The sequence below is a fragment of the Rhipicephalus microplus genome, chromosome X (assembly GCF_043290135.1).
Source record: "Rhipicephalus microplus isolate Deutch F79 chromosome X, USDA_Rmic, whole genome shotgun sequence".
Classification (NCBI taxonomy): Eukaryota; Metazoa; Arthropoda; class Arachnida; order Ixodida; family Ixodidae; genus Rhipicephalus; species Rhipicephalus microplus.
This window is the reverse complement of record NC_134710.1, coordinates 425,070,946-425,089,373: the sequence shown is the minus strand read 5'-3', so window position 1 is coordinate 425,089,373 and position 18,428 is coordinate 425,070,946. Positions and strand designations below refer to the sequence as shown.

Genomic DNA, 18,428 nt, shown 5'->3' with positions numbered 1-18,428 from the left:
ATTTTGCAAAACATCAACTACCCAGGTACCCACGTGCACCGAACGAGCATTCAAGCTCCAGCTCACACGGGCCTCACTGGTAAAGAGGCAGCCGCTGCCAGCCCGCTCACTCTGATTTATTGATATGTGGGGTTTAACGTCCCAAAACCACCATAATATTACGAGAGACGTTGTAGTGGAGAGCTCCAGAAATTCCGACCTCTTGGGGTTCTGTAACATGCGCCCAAATCTGAGCACATGGGCCTACAGCATTTCCTGCGACCTAACCTAATCCTGCGACCTAACGATCAGCAGTCGAGTACCTTAGCCAATATACCACCGCGGCGGGGCAGCCACCGTCTTCACCCCTATCAATTCTGAGCTACACCTTTAAGGAGGTCATATACGAAAACTGTTTTGTGCGTAGGAATAATATACACTTTAACCCCATTTGCATGGGGAAATGCCCACACTTTGAGAAAAAATTCTCACATTTCTCTCATGGTATACGGGCGTACCAAAAACTCCAAACCTGATTCCTTTTACTCTACACATCCCGGATGGACTGGTACACAGGCTTGCTTGGCTGCTCTGACCTGACGGCCTAGTGGGGCTGGGCCACCGCTGGCACCATTGGAAATAGGGAGCCCATCTAGAGCTAGTATGAGGCAGTTCCTTAAAGGGCCCCTAAATCTCCGTCGATATTTTTTCAAACATTTCAGATAGACGCGCATCATGTGCAGAATGTCATAATGATAAACGATGCCACACGTGACGGCACTACGGGCCGTCACGTGTGGTGTGCCACAAATTCTAAAAAACATTCCCTACTTCTATCTGCGCCTTTCCGGCCTCCGTGTGACGCGCAGCGCATTCTGACTCACATCGCATTCATGCTGCGATTGGTCGAGCAAACGGTTAATCTGCCAGCGGCTGTCCACGCTCTTCGCTGTTGGTAGTGTTGCCTGCGTGTGTGTCACCTCCCTCCGGCAAGCATTTTCTTAATTAAGATTGCACGTGCACCTGCATGCCACGTGAGAGTGGAGGAGTGGGGGGAATGATTCTCTTGGAAAAGACGAAAAGGTAATAAACCAGGGTGTAGAGTGCACGATAACTACCCGTCGTGTGAGGACACCTCAACCGATACACTCGCGAGGGAATTGAAGGGGCAGTGAGAGTGAGGAAGAAAAAGTAAGGAGAGAGGGAAAAAACACGAGGTAAAAAATAGTGGGTGTGTGCGTGGGAGGGGAGGGGGGTTAAGTCAAAGAGGCCTAAAAAAACGTGATGGGCGGAAAAGCACACGGAGGGGGGTGCTCGGCGAGAGGGCAAAGCGGCTTTGAGCGAGGATACCAGGAGAGAGTATCGAAGGAAAGAGCGAAAGCAGTGTTTTGATCATCAAAATAAGTGTCGACACAATCGTGAGATGATGCCTTCATGAGGCAGTGTTTTCCTACTTTTTGAAACACTCTCAGGAGTCAGTGGGACATATATATCTCACCTTTCTCTGTGAGATCCTGGCCTGAATTTGACGAAATTTATTTCATATTTAATGGAGAAGATTAGGGCCGTTCTGAAAGGCAGAGGGTACCACTCTCGGGCAGAAAAGATGGCAACGATTTTCTTGTCGTGTATGTCAATATTCCACAGTCGGTTTTCATATCACAGTGTAAGAACTATAGGAGAATCTATGTAGGGTTAAATTGACAGGATGTAAGCATAGGCTTGGTTGGTGATAAATCCTGAAAATGTATGGCGCAGAAAAAAGACAATAAGAAAGTCGACGGGACGATCTGTTGTCTTTCTTTGTCCACATCTTCGTCGTGTACCACACCTTTTTCACAATGAAAGGGTTAAATGTTCTTTTTATTTGAAAGTGGCTAATTGGTTTTTAACTGGTTTTTCATCACTTCTAGGAACAAATCGGTCCCCAATCGCTTTATTTATGTCATCCTAAATTTCAAATGTACTGTCTTTGGGAGTGAGAGTGATGCCTTAATATTTGTAAGGTGGCACCGCTCTTTTGGGCACTCATTGCTCTCTCTCTTTTTGCAGGCTCTCTATAAAAAGTATGATGAGGAAGCAATAGGCTCAGCATTCACAATGATTATGTTACATTAGGCCTCCAAGAGATCTGGCCAAAGGACGACCTGCGGACTGTGTGATCTCATTTGGCGCTATAAGCTCCAGAGCAGAGTTCACCTTTGCTGAAGATCCAAGTCTCAGAAACTGAGGCAGCGGATGGCTCCAAGACATGATCTATGCGAGTCAGGTTTAAAGGAGCTGCAAATAACAGAAGAATAATAAAAGAAAAGGTGTCTCCACAGTGTTTATGTACTTTTATTTTACTATGATAAGCTCCGGAGCAAAGTTCACCTTTGCTGAAGATCCAAGTGTAAGAAACTGAAGCAGCGGATGGCTCCAAGACATGATCTATGCGAGTCAGGTTTAAAGGAGCTGCAAATAACAGAATAATAATAATAAAAAAGGTGTCTCCACAGTGTTTGTGTACATTTATTTTACTATGACAGTACATATCTGCCACAAACGAGCGCTTGAGAAAGCGCGCTCCTCCCAATTTCGGTGATGGCGACGATACCGGGCGCCACATTTTCGCCCTCCGAAGACAGCGTAAAAAAAAAAAATCCAGGGAACTCCTCGGGCGCGCCGACTCACCCCCTCAGACGTGCCGATGTTGGTCGGCGAGAGGTCGCTAGAAAAATCTCGAAGGGGCGTGGTGATGCAGAGTTGCGTTACCTTATGAGAGTGATGTCCCACCTTTTCACACAGCTCGGAAGGTGCGACACACTGGCGAGTAGATCTGTGCACCGGCACCAAAATTGCCGGAGGCGGCGCGCCGGCGTTTCCACCTTCGGCGGCTGAGCGTCAGCGGCGCGGGGTCCATCTGATCAAGATTACGATTCAAGAGTTGGTGGGGATAGCAACTTGTTCCTTGAATTTTGAAAAAAAAAAGCAAAACAATCTTTCCCCGAAAGGGCAAAGCAGTTGAAGTGACAGCAGCATGTGGTATTGTTATTTATTGAAAAATACTTCTATTTCAGTTTTCGAGACATAGCAGATATATATACAGATGTTCAGCACCTTCAGAGATACAATTTAACTAAATACATGTGTCACGCAAGTATTTTTTTTTTCAAAATGCTTCCAACCGAGTCTCAGGCGCAGGTAAACATCAAGCAGATAAAAAATGCATGTTCCGCAGCAAATCAAACAGAAACAAAATAAAACGAAAACGATCCATAGTTGACCTAACAGACATAATATTTGTAGAATCGAATCACCGGGTAAGGAATGCAGAAGATGCAACGAATCATATGGGTGCTAAAACACTGGAACCTGTGTAAACCATCTAATATATGCAGTAGGTATATTATGACATTAGATAGAATTATGACAGGTAGATTGCCACTATCCCTCAAGAGGAAGGTATATAACTGCTGTATCTTGCCGGTACTTACCTACGGAGCGGACACCTGGAGACTTACAAAGAGGGTTCAGCTTAAATTGAAAACGACGCAGCGAGCAATGGAAAGAAAAATGGTAGGTGTAACCTTAGGAGACAAGAAGAGAGCAGAGTGGATTAGGGAACAAATGGGGGTTAAGGACATCCTAGTTGAAATGAAGAAGAAGAAATGGGCATGAGCCGAGCATGTAGCGCGTAAACAGGATAACCGCTGGTCACTAACTGGATTCCCAGAGAAGGCAAGCGGGTCAAGGGGAGACAGAAGGTTAGGTGGGCAGATGAGATTAAGAAGTTTGCGGGTATAAATTGGCAGCAGCAAGCACAGGACCGGGTTAACTGGCGGAACATGGGAGAGGCTTTTTTCCTGCAGTGGACGTAGTCAGGCTGATGATGATGATGATGATGATGATGATGATGATGATATGCAGTAGGATGACACGACTGCAAGTGCATCGATGTTCGAGAGGCTACAGCGATAAAACATGCGCATTCAAAGTGTATACAAGAAACGCTAGTCATAGCGACTAGATGGAAACCTTATTGCTTTTTTAACACTCTCTCACATATTGGACTCAATAGGCTATTTTCGCTGGTTAAAAAGGTAATTGTCTTTCTGTAATTACTACCGTAATTAGTGTTTGTGCACATCTGAAGATGCCTTCTGGCAAAGAAAGAAGGAACACCGCAAGTAGCCCGCAGGTACCTCCTTTCTGTGATTTTCAAATAATATTGGACACATCTATTGAAACACCCTATAGCTTTTCTCGCAATATAAAAATGTGCGAAAACCGAAGCGGGCTGGCCCTTGTTATGGAGAGCTGCGTTGACTTCGCTTTGAAGAATTCATCCGTTGGGAGAATGAAATAATTCGGAGCATTTTGTTTTGGTTTCGTTCTCGATTACACTGCACTACACTCTCTTCACTACCATTCTTACGGGCTCTTCCATATTTATGTCTTCATGAAGCACGTGGGCGATGTGTGCGCTAAGCGTTGAGCCTATCAGGATTTCGAACTTTTCGGCTACACTCTTCTTTTTTCCACTTGCGCAATAAAAAACTCACAAAATGCAGCGAAATCACAAGTTCATCGCGCATGATAAGCCTGCGAAACGTGAGGAAAAACGAGGGTGGCGAATGCATGGCAAAACTATTTCTGTGACATATCTGGATAGATATTTGCACTTTACAATCTACCAAGAGTCAAATAAGATCAGAGCCAATGCTTTTACTGAAAGTTAAGTACATGAAAGAGTACCCGCAAAACACGTATTTTCATGCTATTGTGCATGGCGTAACTCAATAACTATAGCAGCTACACGAAAAATGATTGCATATTTGAAATCTCCATAAAAAACTATATTAAAAACTAAATTCTTTAGCGTCTATTACTAGCAATAAAGAAAGTTTTTTTCGAAGAGCTCCTTCAAGATGCGATTCTCTTCAGGGAGCTCTGTATCAAACTTCAATTTCTTGGTCTTTCATTGCTGCATACTTTCATATTGATTCCTTTTTTAACTGCTAGAGAGTTCAAAACAAATAGACTTCTAGAAAAATTCCCTTGTGGTTTTGTATCTGAGAAGTGGCTTTTGTTGAAGAATAGCTTGTATTTTACAGTGTGCTGTTGTGGCTTTGTGCGTTCTTGGGTGTTCAATCGCTACACCTGATTTTATTGCAGGTTGACATCAAATACCAGCCCCCGACTGTTGTATACCCGGTGGCAATCTCGCCAAGGTTCAGCATGCTGTGTGCAAGCTGTCAAACACAACAGCCATTGCAAAGGCCTGGGCACGTCTCGACCACAAGCCTTGACCTCATGTATGCTAAGCAGGCGTTTGTTCACTGGTATGACTTCGAAGGCATGGAGGAAGGAGAGTTTTCCGAAGCCAGGGAGGACTTGGCTGCCCTAGAGAAGGACTACGAGGAGGTTGGAATCGACTCTGCAGAGGGTGCCGAAGATGATGGTGGAGAGGAGTTCTAAAAAAAAGTGTTGGTGCCCTCCTACTCTGGACCATGGAATAAAAGAGCAGTTGTCATTGCCATAGGTCTGTTGATTCTTCATATTGAAGCACTTAGTCTGTCCAGGCCATTAATTCATTAGCTCCTGCCATGTTTAATGCGAGTTGTCAGTGGTCTTCATGAAAAGCACGAATGTGGCGAGGGTTTTCATCGGCGCTCTTTTTTTGCAGCTGTGGATAGACCAGGCAACTGCATTTGTGGGGCCGCATCCTTGTGACAGCGAACCCCATTTTTTTTTTGCTCCTCTTAGCTTCGAGACGTAAACTGCTGCTAAATCTTCAAGAAAAGGAAAAAAAAAACAGGGGTAGAGTGAACATTGAGGTGGCTACTAATAGGTGGTGAATCCGATAAAACACCTCCTTCCAAGTCTGTACAGAGCCTGTGCAAAAGTGAACCTACTGTATCGCTGTGCCTGTCTTGTAGACCCTTCAACTGTTTGCCAACACAGCCTCTTGTTGGGATCCGGTTTCGTTCACGGATTGCTTTCATAGCATTGATGGACCTCCCATATATGGCAAAATAAATTTAAATAAATATATAGAGCTATGAGAAAGTTCTAAAACATTCCTTCGTACTTTACGCACGTTTATTTTATGTGAAAAATGAAAGATTTTCTTCATGCTTGAAAAAAAAATTGAAAACGTACTTTCAGTTTCGACGTTAGGAGTTGGTCAATGAAATGAGCGGAATGTCTTTTGGGTACAACGCTTGTGACTTTGAAACCGTCTATACATGACGAATTTCCACTGTTCTAGAAAGTCTTGCTGTTTCCGGGTTGGAACCTCGGAAGCAGCGCTTACACATTTTTACAGACAAAGTTTACAAATATGGTACACATTAGGCAATTATCTGTTTGCGCCGTCTTTGCTTTACTGCAAAAGGCTAAGCGACGTATCTTTTTTTGGCATTACTGCATTTTTCTTGCTCATCCCGAAAACGTTTCCATAATATTTGCTTCGCATAATAAACGCACCCTCAACTTTGCTCCAATTTTCTAAAAAAAAAAAAGTGTGTTCGTTATGCAAGTAACTATGGCACGCAATGTTGCACTTATCACCGGGAGAAATGAGCACTTTTCAGAAAAATCACTACTACTTACCGACTCTTCAGGGGCACTTTCTAATCTTTCTTCTCATGCAGGTTTAAAAACAAAAAAGAATACGCTTTAACTGGCTGTGTTTTGCCCCAGTCGTCTATGTAGAAAACCAATGTCTTCACTGCATTGCCGTGTACGTAGGGCCATTCATACGCACGCGTGGTGCCCTCATTCTCTAGGCACGCGTTCGTGAAAGGAAAGGTGAGCAGCGTTCATTTTAAAATTTGACCCATTTCCGTGGTGCGTAGCATTGCAAATTTTGGCATATGTGATTGTGAACACCTCATCTACGCATTGCGCTTGTCAGCTCAAAATTGTCAAACCTGGTGAGTGGCCCTTTAAAGATCCCCAGGCGCTACGAATTTCCGGAGCTCTCCTCACTACGGCGTTTCTCATGATCTAGGGTTTGTACAGGTCCTTGAAATCCTTGAAAAAAATCACTTGTTGCCCAGAAAGTATTGTCAGGATTTTCGCAACATGGCAGCACCCCCAATTCTTGCTTTGCGTGTTCTCCGCGCGCACAGGAACTTCTCATGTGGAAGCAAGGTGGCGGATATATTTTGTTGTAAATCTTGTCGTTGGTTTGTTTTGATGCTTCGGGGGTAGCTTGCTACAATTTTGATGGCGGTGGCGCGGTCGTCGTGCGAGGTTGCCACGGAGTTGGCAAAGTGCGTCGTAGCATCGTTGCGCACACTTCTGAGCGCCCTTCGAGATCACAGCAGATACCACTATTGTGGTTAAACGATTGCGAGCAAAGATAGCTGCAAAACGCTTTTATCATGTGTGTGGGCTATGCGGAGACAGCTTGCAGAATATAGCGCCATCAACCAACAAAAATGAAGTGTAACAAAGAAGCTGTTTTCAAACAGTCTGCGCGTATATCTATTGAGAAAGGCTGAGCAACCTAACTTTTTTTTTTTGCATTACCCCATTTCTGGCTCATTCTGAAAAATTTTTTTCATAGAATTTGCCCCACATAATAAATGCATTCACAACTTTACTCAAATCTCGAGAAAACAGTGCATTCATTGCTCGAGTAAATCGGTAAATAGTTTTGTCTTGAAAGCTATAAGCAGTGCGATTTTAGGGACCGAATTGCTTGTAAGAAAGTTTTTGCAATTGTTCGTGGTTGCTCGGAGAGAAAGGATGCAGCGCAACACTACCGATGCTGTCCATGCGAAAAAAAAATTGAGATAAACAATTGTAGAATGCACCAAGGGCAACAGAGCCTTAAATCTGACCGGACGATGAAATGCTGAGGTGCTCGGAGAGCTTGATTTCGTCGATGAGAAGACCTTTATGATTTTGATAATCTGATATAATTGCCCCGCCGCGGTGGCCTTGTGGCTAAGGTACTCAGCTGCTGACCCGCAGGTCGTTGGATCAAATCCCGGCTGCGGCGGCTGCATTTCCTATGGAGGCGGAAATTTTGTAGGCCCGTGTGCTGAGATTTGAGTGCTCATTAAGGAACCCCAGGTGGTTGAAATTGGGACATTAAACCCCACATATCAATCAATATTCTGATATAATTAACAATGTCACTTTCAGATTAATCGTTGCTGTCATGTGAAAGCCAAATGCCGATCAATGCGACTTCACATAATTTTAATGGTCGTTCTGCTTGGAAAGACCAAGATCTTGTGCTTGTCATAAAAGCATGGGCTCTGAGCTTCATTAAAACACATTCAAGAAGCAAGTCTTGCCTGTACGTCAATTCTTTCATGCTTGCTCTCGTTGATGCTTTGAAGCACCTTATCAGTTTCAGTATTTATTGCTCTCATTTCGTCGAGCTACTATGCAGTCCTTGTAACTTTGTTCTCATGCAGCGATTTTTCTCCTGGAGAATCCGCAGCCTTGCAACTGGCAGAGTTATTTTCAGCTTTCCGTGATTTGCATCATTTCGAGTGATTGAAGCCTTTGGAAAGTACTTGCATGAAATACAGGCACATCCTGCAGAGGGTTAAAAAACAATACATTACTATGTAGATCAGAAGAAAATGCTATTCACTAGGCCTTTTTGCTTATAATTTAACAACTGATGAGGAAATCAGAAAACAAGGAAAGTAGAGTCAAAACAAGAAAAATGTTATGCATAATGCGAATAACAGAGTGAACGAAAGTGTTGACGGTGCTGACAAATATGTCGAAGATTAACTTTCACTTTTCTAGGAGCAAGACGTGTTCGTTTAGTTTGATGCTAGATTCCTAGCGATAAAACGTTTCTAGGTGTGCACGGTAATTGCCCACTAAAATGAAATGACTAGGTGTATTTTCTTGTACTCGCCCTGTTATATTCTTTGCATCTTTGCATTTCAAGCTCTGCACAAGTGCATCCGCAACAATCATTTGTTGCTTCGATTCTTCGGTTGTGGCCACAACAGCAAAGTCTTTTAACATGCCTACTCCCTTGCAAACTTGCAAAGAATGAGCTCCCTCCAACCCTTGCTTTGCTTCATCAATCGTCCATGGCGCATTTTCTGACCCAACAGTCTATCTACGTAAAGTGGCAAACCACCGCATTGAAGTTCCCACTTTAGTTGATCAATGCAGTTTTTCCAATTCTGACAGTGTTTTCATTAACTTCCGAACTAGCCAGAGTGTACTCAACACCGTCATAATTAGGAGTGGAGTGCCCATGGGTTTAGGCACTTCACTTAGTTTAAAGGGGCGATTCTCAGTGCCGTCACTGTTGTTTGCAGCTTCGCTTGTCTGCACGGTGTCCTCTTGTATAGGAACCACCTTTTTTCTTTTGTAGGATTGGAGATGTTAGGAAGCCCACTTTTTTGTGGGCTGTTCGGGTACTGGATTTTTTAAAGGTATGTTGGGAGGTTAGGCAATGTCATTGGCCCAGCATAGGAGTAAACGCATCTCTTTCTCAATGATCAGATGTGCACAGTCTCTCAGTATATGTTTTCTATGAAGATGTAGCTGGTACACGGTGTCACTCACATCTTTGCAGTGAAGATTCTGTTTCCACCCACTACACATTTCAGGGACCCTCAACAAAGACAGCTCTGGGGCATCTTTCACTAAGCAATAATTCTTTCACCAAGGTTTGCCTGTAACACTCAGCGTTACATTCATCAGACTACCAGCGGTGCGACACCTGTGGCAACCTGCACCGTATACTGCTCTAAAGGGTCTCTTTTGTCTAATTTGCGCCGTTGCTGCATCAGCAGGTGGTTTTGGAAACGACAGCAATGTTCACACAGCACACATCGTGAGTGGATATTACGTGATGGTCGCCATCTTGTACACTTGCACTGCTGCAAAATCACCTAATTGGCCAATCAATTATTGGGATTATCATGCGATTGCAGTGGTGCCTTTTCTGGCAAAGAACGAAGGTGAAAAGCACGCCAGTATTACTTATCGCTGACAAAAAGTCCACGTGTATGGGATAGCACCACTTTAAAGGGGTGATGACACCATATTTGTGGAATGCGTGTTCTTTGCTGTCAGCGTTTCCTTCAGCTCCAGTAAGCATGAAACATACACCATGATTCGTGTATTTGCACTAAATAGTTTAATATTGCTCAACTTATGTGGACCATTTTCGGTTTAAGTTTTGCAGCGCCGAGTTGGGCAGTGACGTCAATGCATAGGTGGCTTGGCCACGTGACCACGCAAAGCTGTGACGCACATCGTGCTGAGTTGCGTCTGCTCTGACACGCACGTACCACACAAGCGCCAGCAAAACAAAAGTGCTGACAGTCGCCATGGCCAGCTGCAGTAGCATCCAGGCTGTGGCAACACAAAAGGCAGCAAGAAGAAAACGAAGCGTTTATATTTACAATGTATGAACAGAACGTGGACGAGGAAGCCACCTGACGCTACATGCGCTGGCCTTTTATAGGCGCCGATACGCTGAAGGAGCACGATGCAACCCCGCTGTTGGACGCGCGCGGCGTCTCTCGCGGACAAGGACGCATCCAGTGTCTCTTTGAAGGCATCCAACGTCCTTGACGAACGTACTATTTCGCTGTAAGAAACGCCGACACATTCGTCACTACAGATCTGGTGTGACATCACGACCACTGCCGTTCTGAAACGTCAGTGTTGCTGCATTCTGAAACGTCAGTTTCATTCTGAAACGTCAGTGTTGCTGCACAAGCGATAGGTCTAAATCGTGAAAGCGGGCATTCAGTGACACCTTTAAAAGTGACTTAAAACATATTCTAAACGTTTGTTTTTTCGACCCTTCGTGTGGAGAGTCCTTGCATACAGAGGAAACCCACAACAAGCTTGGGATAGCCTCAAAATTTGGTTGCACCACACCTTTAAGCCTACTGCACGCTGTTAGTAGCTAGCGACTACCTGAAGCGCCGATCGCTACCGCCTCAATCGTTGCGTGGGACCATGTTCTGCTTGCACCGCTTTGCAGAAATGAAAGCAGCTCGCTGTTGTGTACCGTATTTACTCACATAATTCTCGCACTTTTTTTGGCGGAAAACCGATGCAAAGTTGGGGGTGCGAGAATTACGCGGGGAAAACTTTTTAGAAAACGTACAGAGCGAAAAAGAAAACGAAGTGGCCGCAAATTGAGATTCTCACACCAGCAACTAACAGCAAGCTTTGAGAAGTACTAATTAAAGCTTACCTCAACAATAAAAGCACAGGTTCAACACAAGGCAAGGTTTATTTGAGACACAAAAAGTGCAAGCAGTCGAGAATTGGAATACCACACGAAAAGCATGTGGGCGTTGTGGGCGTGGCAGTAGCGTTCGTTTCTCAACAGGAGCCCTCAAAAGGTAAGCGTAGGACGTCAGTATTGGGCTGATAACTATTTAGCAGAATCGTCAGCAGTTTCCTTCTGAAGAAATAAAGTTTACAATCAATCCCAGTTTTAGGCACACGGCAGGCCCAACGCGTCTTGGTGGCTTTCAGATGCCGTCACCAGTAGCGAACACAAAACTCGTATGCTCCGAAAGGCTTACCGGCGGCCCTGTTGTCGTTGTTTAAATCATGATCTATCACTTTCAACTTGAAAGCAGCCGTATAGCTTCAGTATCGCCGTATAACGTGACAAGATTACCGACACAACATACAAAACACGCCGAAACGCGCATTTGCTACTTTGCCTTGGCTTGGATTGGATTGAATCTCCGTGCAATAATAGTATGCTTGATGCTTAAGAGATGGCACGCGCTATCATCATCAGTGGCTGGAACGAGCAGACGACATTATTGCGGCAGTTTTTGGGGGTGCGATAATTACTCGAGGAAAAAAAATCGCATTTTTGTTGGGCGATGTGGGGGGTGTGAGACGTATGCGAGTGCGAGGATTATGCGAGTAAATACGGTAGATGAGCATTGTGGATCACGGGCACCGAGACGGCAAGCGTAGCACACGCAATGATGAGGCAACAGCCCAAATGCGCCTCGGCCCGATGCTATCATGAGGTGACAGCCCGAACGCGCCTCCACCTGCTGCTAGGACCGCTGGAGCATTGCTTGAAGAAAGCTCGCATCGTCGCCTTAATGCAAGATGCTTCTTGCCGCCTCTGTGCATGGTCCGAAGGTAGGCGCAAGCGGCTCGGCATCATGTCTACGCCAAGTAGGCGAAGCACTGCACGCAACTAGCCAGTTGACTATCGGCTCGTTGCGACCGTACCATGTCTCTAAAAAAAAAAGAACTGTCAGTTTTTGCTGAGTGCCAGACGGCGGTACATATTTATCACGGACAGCCGATTATGCCCGTTTCGTCACTATGTCAGTCGCTGTGATGCACCTAAATCTAAATGCACAGCTGTTCTCGGGCTTTGCTTCCGTCAGGATTTGAATCTGTGTTCTCAAGCCAAGCAGGATGACACCTCGCCAGCTAGGCTAACACAGTGGGTATGAAATAACGCTAGCATAGACACATTTGTTTAAGTATTACAGATTTCAGAGGGAGCAATGCCAACAGGGAGACCCTCCCTAGCTTTTCCCAAAAATAGATCAGCAGCACAGGCAGTCACATTAAAGTCTGATTTGTTTGAAAAGCAGATGGTTATTTATGTGTAAAACCTTGGGTAGAAGTGTAGTACGAATCGTGCCATTCTGCGTCGTAATGTCATTTTAGTACTTTTATTTCATAAACTCAGGTGTGTGCATGCTGGTAGTGTCTATTTGTGCGTCAATAGGTCAAACACCTCAGCAGAAATGTCATGTATGACATCGTTGGTCGACTGGTTGCGTCATATTTTTTTTAGGAAATAATCACGGCATGTTGCTGTCAACCCTGGTTCTGGGTGCGTCAATAGCTCAAGCACTGAGCAAAAATGTCATGTATGACATCGTTGGTTGGCTGGTTGCGTCATATTTTTTATTTAGGAAATAATCACGGCATGTGGCTGTCAAGCCTGTTTCTGGGTGCGTCAATAGCTCAAGCACCTGAGCAGAAATGTCATGTATGACATTGTTGGTCGACTGGTTGCGTCATATTTTTTCTTTAGGAAATAAGCACGGCATGTTGCTGTCAACCCTGGTTCTGGCAGTAGTGATGTAAAATGGTGACGACCACGCAGCTGAAATTCTCGCGCCCCTATGAATACAGGTGAACTCTTGACACTGGCAACAATTGCAGTACTTGCCGGGACTGTTGTGCGAATGACGGCATATGTGATGATTGCACACTGATCATCGAACCCCGAGCTGTTGCAGTCAAAATAGACTCTCTCATGTATGCCATTAATTTGTACAGCTTGTGCCGGGAAGTGTTAGCCTTAGATTTGCTTGAAAAATATTAACATTTTAACTCTAGTTAGCTCATGAAGGAATGGAAAACTGAGCAGAAAGCCTGCCCAGTCATATGATATGGCTCAGCCAGTGCATACTCGGAGAATCGCGTGGAGCAAGTGGCGTCTTAAAAGCCGTACTGCTAGGGCACAGTAGCAATGCTCTCATGGTCACGTTGTGTGGCGCAAGCATCAGCTTCCATAGGTCTCGAATCGTACCATGGTGGACGTGGAGTGGTCAGCAGGGTCTATTCTTTGTACCACATTGTTAGCTACGAATCTCCCGACAGTTCTAGCCAGTGAATCTGGACCAAAGCGTTTGCAGCAATCGTACTTTCACACACCATGCAGCAAATGAAAGATTTGCATGGCTAAGCAAAGGTATGGTAAGGATCCGTCAGAGAACAACACCACTGGTGCTTCAGAAAGTGCTGATGACCAAGGTGATTGAGAACTGATCATTTAGGGAGGGGAAGGAACAGACATAGACAAGGTTGAAAGTGGGAAATGTGCTGCTTGATTATTGGAACTTTAGGCTGCTGGCTCTTCTTAACCAGATGAATGAAATCGATTTGATTATATTTATTGGAGGTTATAAATAGTTTCATTTTGATAGTAATGCCAAAATAAGCTACTTTGACAACTTGCTTAGTTCATGCTTTACATAGGCTTTTATTGCTGTTGTGTTGTGCTTTCATCCTTATTAACTTCTATTTCTGTTAGTTTCATAGTCTTGCAGATTGATCAAACTCATTTTTTAAGTTGGCGAAAAGCACACAGAATGTTCCACAAAAATTTCACCTCGTCCTATAAATCTCTCAGAATTTGTATTTGTTGAAAGCAAAAGTCTGTTAATGTAAATGTTATTAGGATGGCAACAGAAGTAAAGTTTGTGGCTTATATGCTACTCCAAAGCTCCTGCAAACTGTGGAGGCTTCATCTGCCCTTTGTTAAAAAGCACCTCTCTTACTGTGAAACGATGCTTGGTAAGTGAGAAAACGTGCAAAAAGCATAAGCGGGTGGGGATGCCGCCTTGCGATTCCCTCGCCAGACACCGTAACGTCATAAATTTTGAGAAGGTTTACCGAGTCCTACATTGATAAAAAGGAAGTACATTGTCATCTGTGGGTGCTATAGACATAGTGTACGAAGTGTCAGAAAATTTCTGATGCCATGCACAGCAATTTCAGCACGAAATTTTAAATTAAATTTTCAACCTTGATCTTCTGCACTAATAATGAACTTATGACATTGGAGTTCTCAGAGTGCAGTTTATCAGTCTAAACCAGTTTATGGTTTCTTATTAGTCTCCCTTTAAATAAATTGAAGGCCAGACCACCATCGTGAAACAGATGTTGTCCTATCTGGAGTAACAGTGTGTAGCGTAACTAGTAATTGTTATCCTGGCAGACTGTAAAGATTCTTAGTACAGTGTGCTGAAAGAGAATTTTTTTTATCAATTAGAGCGAGCAACAACTGTTTTTTTTTGTGCTGCCAATTGGGGATGCATTGCAGTACAAACAAGGCGGGGTGTGGATGCGCAGCATTATGCAAGTTTGTTGAGTCAAATTTAGAGTCTGGTGTATTTCTATTTGCATGTAGCATTCATAAGCACTCCTGTAAGTGTGTTTTGTCTGGCATTGTTAGTGACATCGCACTTTTGTGTGAACATTTATATGCTGTAGAGAGATCTTTGAATGTGCACGACATGGAGCACAGGAATGTGCCCTAAGGGCTTTTTTTTCTACTTCTTTGGGATGCATTGCAGAAATAGCAGGCGCTCGGCAGACCTTATGGCACCCCAGTTTCGTTGCAGAACCTGGATCATTGGTCTGGCAGATACAGTTGCAACTGTAATTCACTTTATGACGGAACAATAAATTTCTTTTGGCATTAGGTGTAACATCTCTTCATTGGATTTTTCTCTTGCACTGGCTTCTACAGTATCCTTTACAAAATAATATTCTACATCACTTCTGACGTAACCATTCCTATTTTAGGAAGCGGGGAATTGTGGACAGTAAACTGTTTGCAGCAGCTTGTGGAAAGTCTCTCTGTGTCTTTTGTCAGTCATTCCAGAAGGTATGTTATTACCTGAAAAAGTAGGTTACACTGGCACCCCTTGTTTATAAGTGTATAGCTAAGGTGAGTTGCTTGAACCCAGGACTCTGATGTCACATCGCAGCATGAATTCATTTGTATTTTTTTATATTGACACTTGCAGGGAAAGCAAGCAAAAGCGAAGCGTGTTGGATGCCTGGCTTCTCAAAGTGACAACAGAGAAAGCTGGGCCTAGCACAAGCACCAGGTAGCTAAGCTTTTTTGGCCTGCAGTGTTGGTGTCTCTTATTTTGAAGCACCTGTCATGTGCGTGTATTTGTATTAGCCGCGAGATTGAACACTGGCATCGCTGCAGTTCTGGCATTGTGACATCACAGCAAGAGCTCAGCTGCTCTTCTGCCGATGGTCACCTCTCTCTGTGCCAGCTGTGTTTCCGTTTTTTTGCCATAGTATGGTAATTGCTCATTCGTTTGTCTATGCTGATCTGACAAGGTAAAAGAGGTACGCTCTCAATTCCGTTGAAAGTAAACTAAAATGTAAAAGCATCAGCAAACCAATGTTCTTCAATTGTACCACACTTCAAATTCTTCACCACCTGCATAGATAAAGGAAACAGTTCAAAGAATGTTGGAGCCTCATTGGAATGCGGGCACTGTGGTCATGAATCGAGCTTGCATTCTTGAGCTTATTGGCGTGACTCAACAATGCAAGCGGCATCACTGCTTTCGTAGTATATGCGACGAATTATGGGGAAAATTTTCAATTGCACAAATGGATTTATAGTCTCTTTCTTTCACCAGAATCATTTTCGCTGCAGTTTTTGTCATTCATGTGTAGCTCGAGACGAGCAAAAAATCAACACAAGCAGTGTTAAAAGAGGGCATTTTAATGGTGCGACATGACGGGAACCAAAAGATTCCATGCTGCAACTTTATTCTGCCCTTCCGCAAGGAGGTGCCACATCAACTTTTCGGGGCTATTACAGGAGTTTCCACTCCTGTACTGTGCCACTTCACTCTGCGAAGCTGCCTTTGCTGCTCCAAGCTGTGCCGAAATTTCAGCTTAGTGCAAGTATTCCCTAATTTAGTTTTCTTTTGAGCTTCTTTTCTGCTCAGGTAGCACTATGTGCACCCTTTCTCAAGAAAATCTATTTGTATCTCAACAGCTTGGCATAACTGCACCTTACTAAAAACCACGTATGACATCGTGCGATCGCTGTAAATTTTTCATTATGAGGTTTTGCCTTTTGTTGTGGAATAAAGCAATTGTGTTAGTGGCTGGAATTTGTCACTAGGGGCCGATAACCTGTGCTTCACTCCTTTGCATTCCTCACTTTTTTGCCAGCACCACTACTGCCAGAACCAGTCATGTCTCGATCACAATGTCCCCATCTACTGATGTCACAAAGGACATTTGTGTTCAGGTCTTGCAATCCAAAGGTGTTTCGGTACAACAGTTCGTATGGAGTGGCATTGACATAGGGTTAGTCTAGACTAGCAGGAAAAGGGTTTTTGCCTTTGGCTCTAGTTATAGCCCAAGGAGAAAGGAACAACTGAGTGAAGGTTGCCCAGTCATGAACTTTGGTGCAGCCTGCGGGCTTGGAGAAATTTGGGGATGAAATGGCGTCTTAGCTCCCGTATTAACTGTGCTCAATAGCAGTTTTGTTATGGCTATGTTTCACCGAACTACTTGAATTATACACCATAACACAGCGAGTTCACTGTGTGCTACCATACTTCGGCAGCACGTCACACCATCTGTCGTAAGCATGGCGAAGCAACACCCTGAACTGCTGTGCCAGCAGACACTCTTTAATTCAAGTGAAACTTCCCAACCTGAGTTCCACTGTAAGCATGCTTCGCGCTTTTCCACGCCTGCTAATTTGTGCCCTTTTCTTGTGAAACATCGAGAAGACTTTCCTTGACAGTCCAGAGTATCTACAGCACCTGCATTGTTGTTTATGGAAGCAACTTTATCAGGTGCATACTATCGCGATTGAAACAGCGGAAAGTGTGGTTTTCGACTTAGTCGAACTGGTGTATGCTTCGACTGTCACTAGACAAAACTTGTGCCTTCAGCTGGCGTCACCGTAGCACTAGAAGCCTGCTCCAGCTTGCGCCATGCACCGCATGTGTTTACTATTAGCCAATCATGCCTGGCACTCGGAACACACATGTGGTGGCAAAGTGCCAGCCAGAGTACGATTTTATACTGCTGCGGTGACGCCGCCTGGCAGCACAGATTTGCCTACCGACAGTCAGAGCATGTAGCAGTTGGACTGAGTCGAAACGCACGCATGTTTCTTAGCATCGCGATAGTCCATGGTTACATTTGTACTCAACGTGCAAAGTGTGTGCATGCACGCATAATTTGTAATAGGGTAATTTTGAATAGCGTTGCACATGCATACAACACTCATCTCTTGTGGGCTAATATTGAGTAATGAACGCAAATGCTACACCCACAGTACCCTCTAACTTAGCGTACATTATTCAAAACTGCCTAATATCTCGTATTTTTGACATGCGGCCTGCGAAAGAGTGTGGCAATGATTTGGTCTAGCACACTACAGACATACTGCACCGAAATTACTGCTGCGAAGTTAAATAGCTGGTGTCATGCTTCAATACACGCAGTAAGTATATTTACTCGTATTCTTTTATCGGGCTCATAGTTTTTCGTGTTGATTGCAATTGTCCACTAGCGGTCGAGCTCGACGTTTTTCATAGCAGATGGAAATCTGTGCAATCTGGAAACACCCCACTGGCACAATTCCTGCGTCGTGCTATAATCTTCACAGACAATGCCGAGTAACATCTTCATCTTTCACTGATTGTTTTCATGTCTAAAGAGGCCTAGTGGTGTCCAGAGGACATCACGAAGCAAGAGCTGCGTGAATAGGCGCTTTTTCGTACTTTAGAGACACAGAGACACCACGTGCCATGTTTACGTGAGGTATACAAGTTAAAGCTGCTTATAACGAACCTCCATATAACGAATTTTTCGATATAACAAAGTTTATATTCCTTGTCGTTGCTCCATAAAAGCACATATATTTGCGACCTCTATGTAAAAAA

General features: G+C 44.2%; 1 long non-coding RNA gene and 1 pseudogene across 1 annotated transcript; one reads left to right on the top strand and one right to left on the bottom strand.

Annotated features, from left to right (window-relative positions):
* Positions 1–3,135: 3,135 nt before the first annotated feature.
* Positions 3,136–5,498, top strand: LOC119161847 (tubulin alpha chain-like; annotated as a pseudogene).
* A 2,774-nt stretch (positions 5,499–8,272) lies between these two features.
* On the bottom strand, positions 8,273–11,736 carry LOC142776546 (uncharacterized). The gene is made up of 2 exons (XR_012887628.1): positions 11,511–11,736; positions 8,273–8,523 (listed from the first exon to the last, which is right to left on the bottom strand). It is a non-coding gene; the product is annotated as an uncharacterized LOC142776546 (long non-coding RNA).
* Between the last annotated feature and the right edge of the window lie 6,692 nt (positions 11,737–18,428).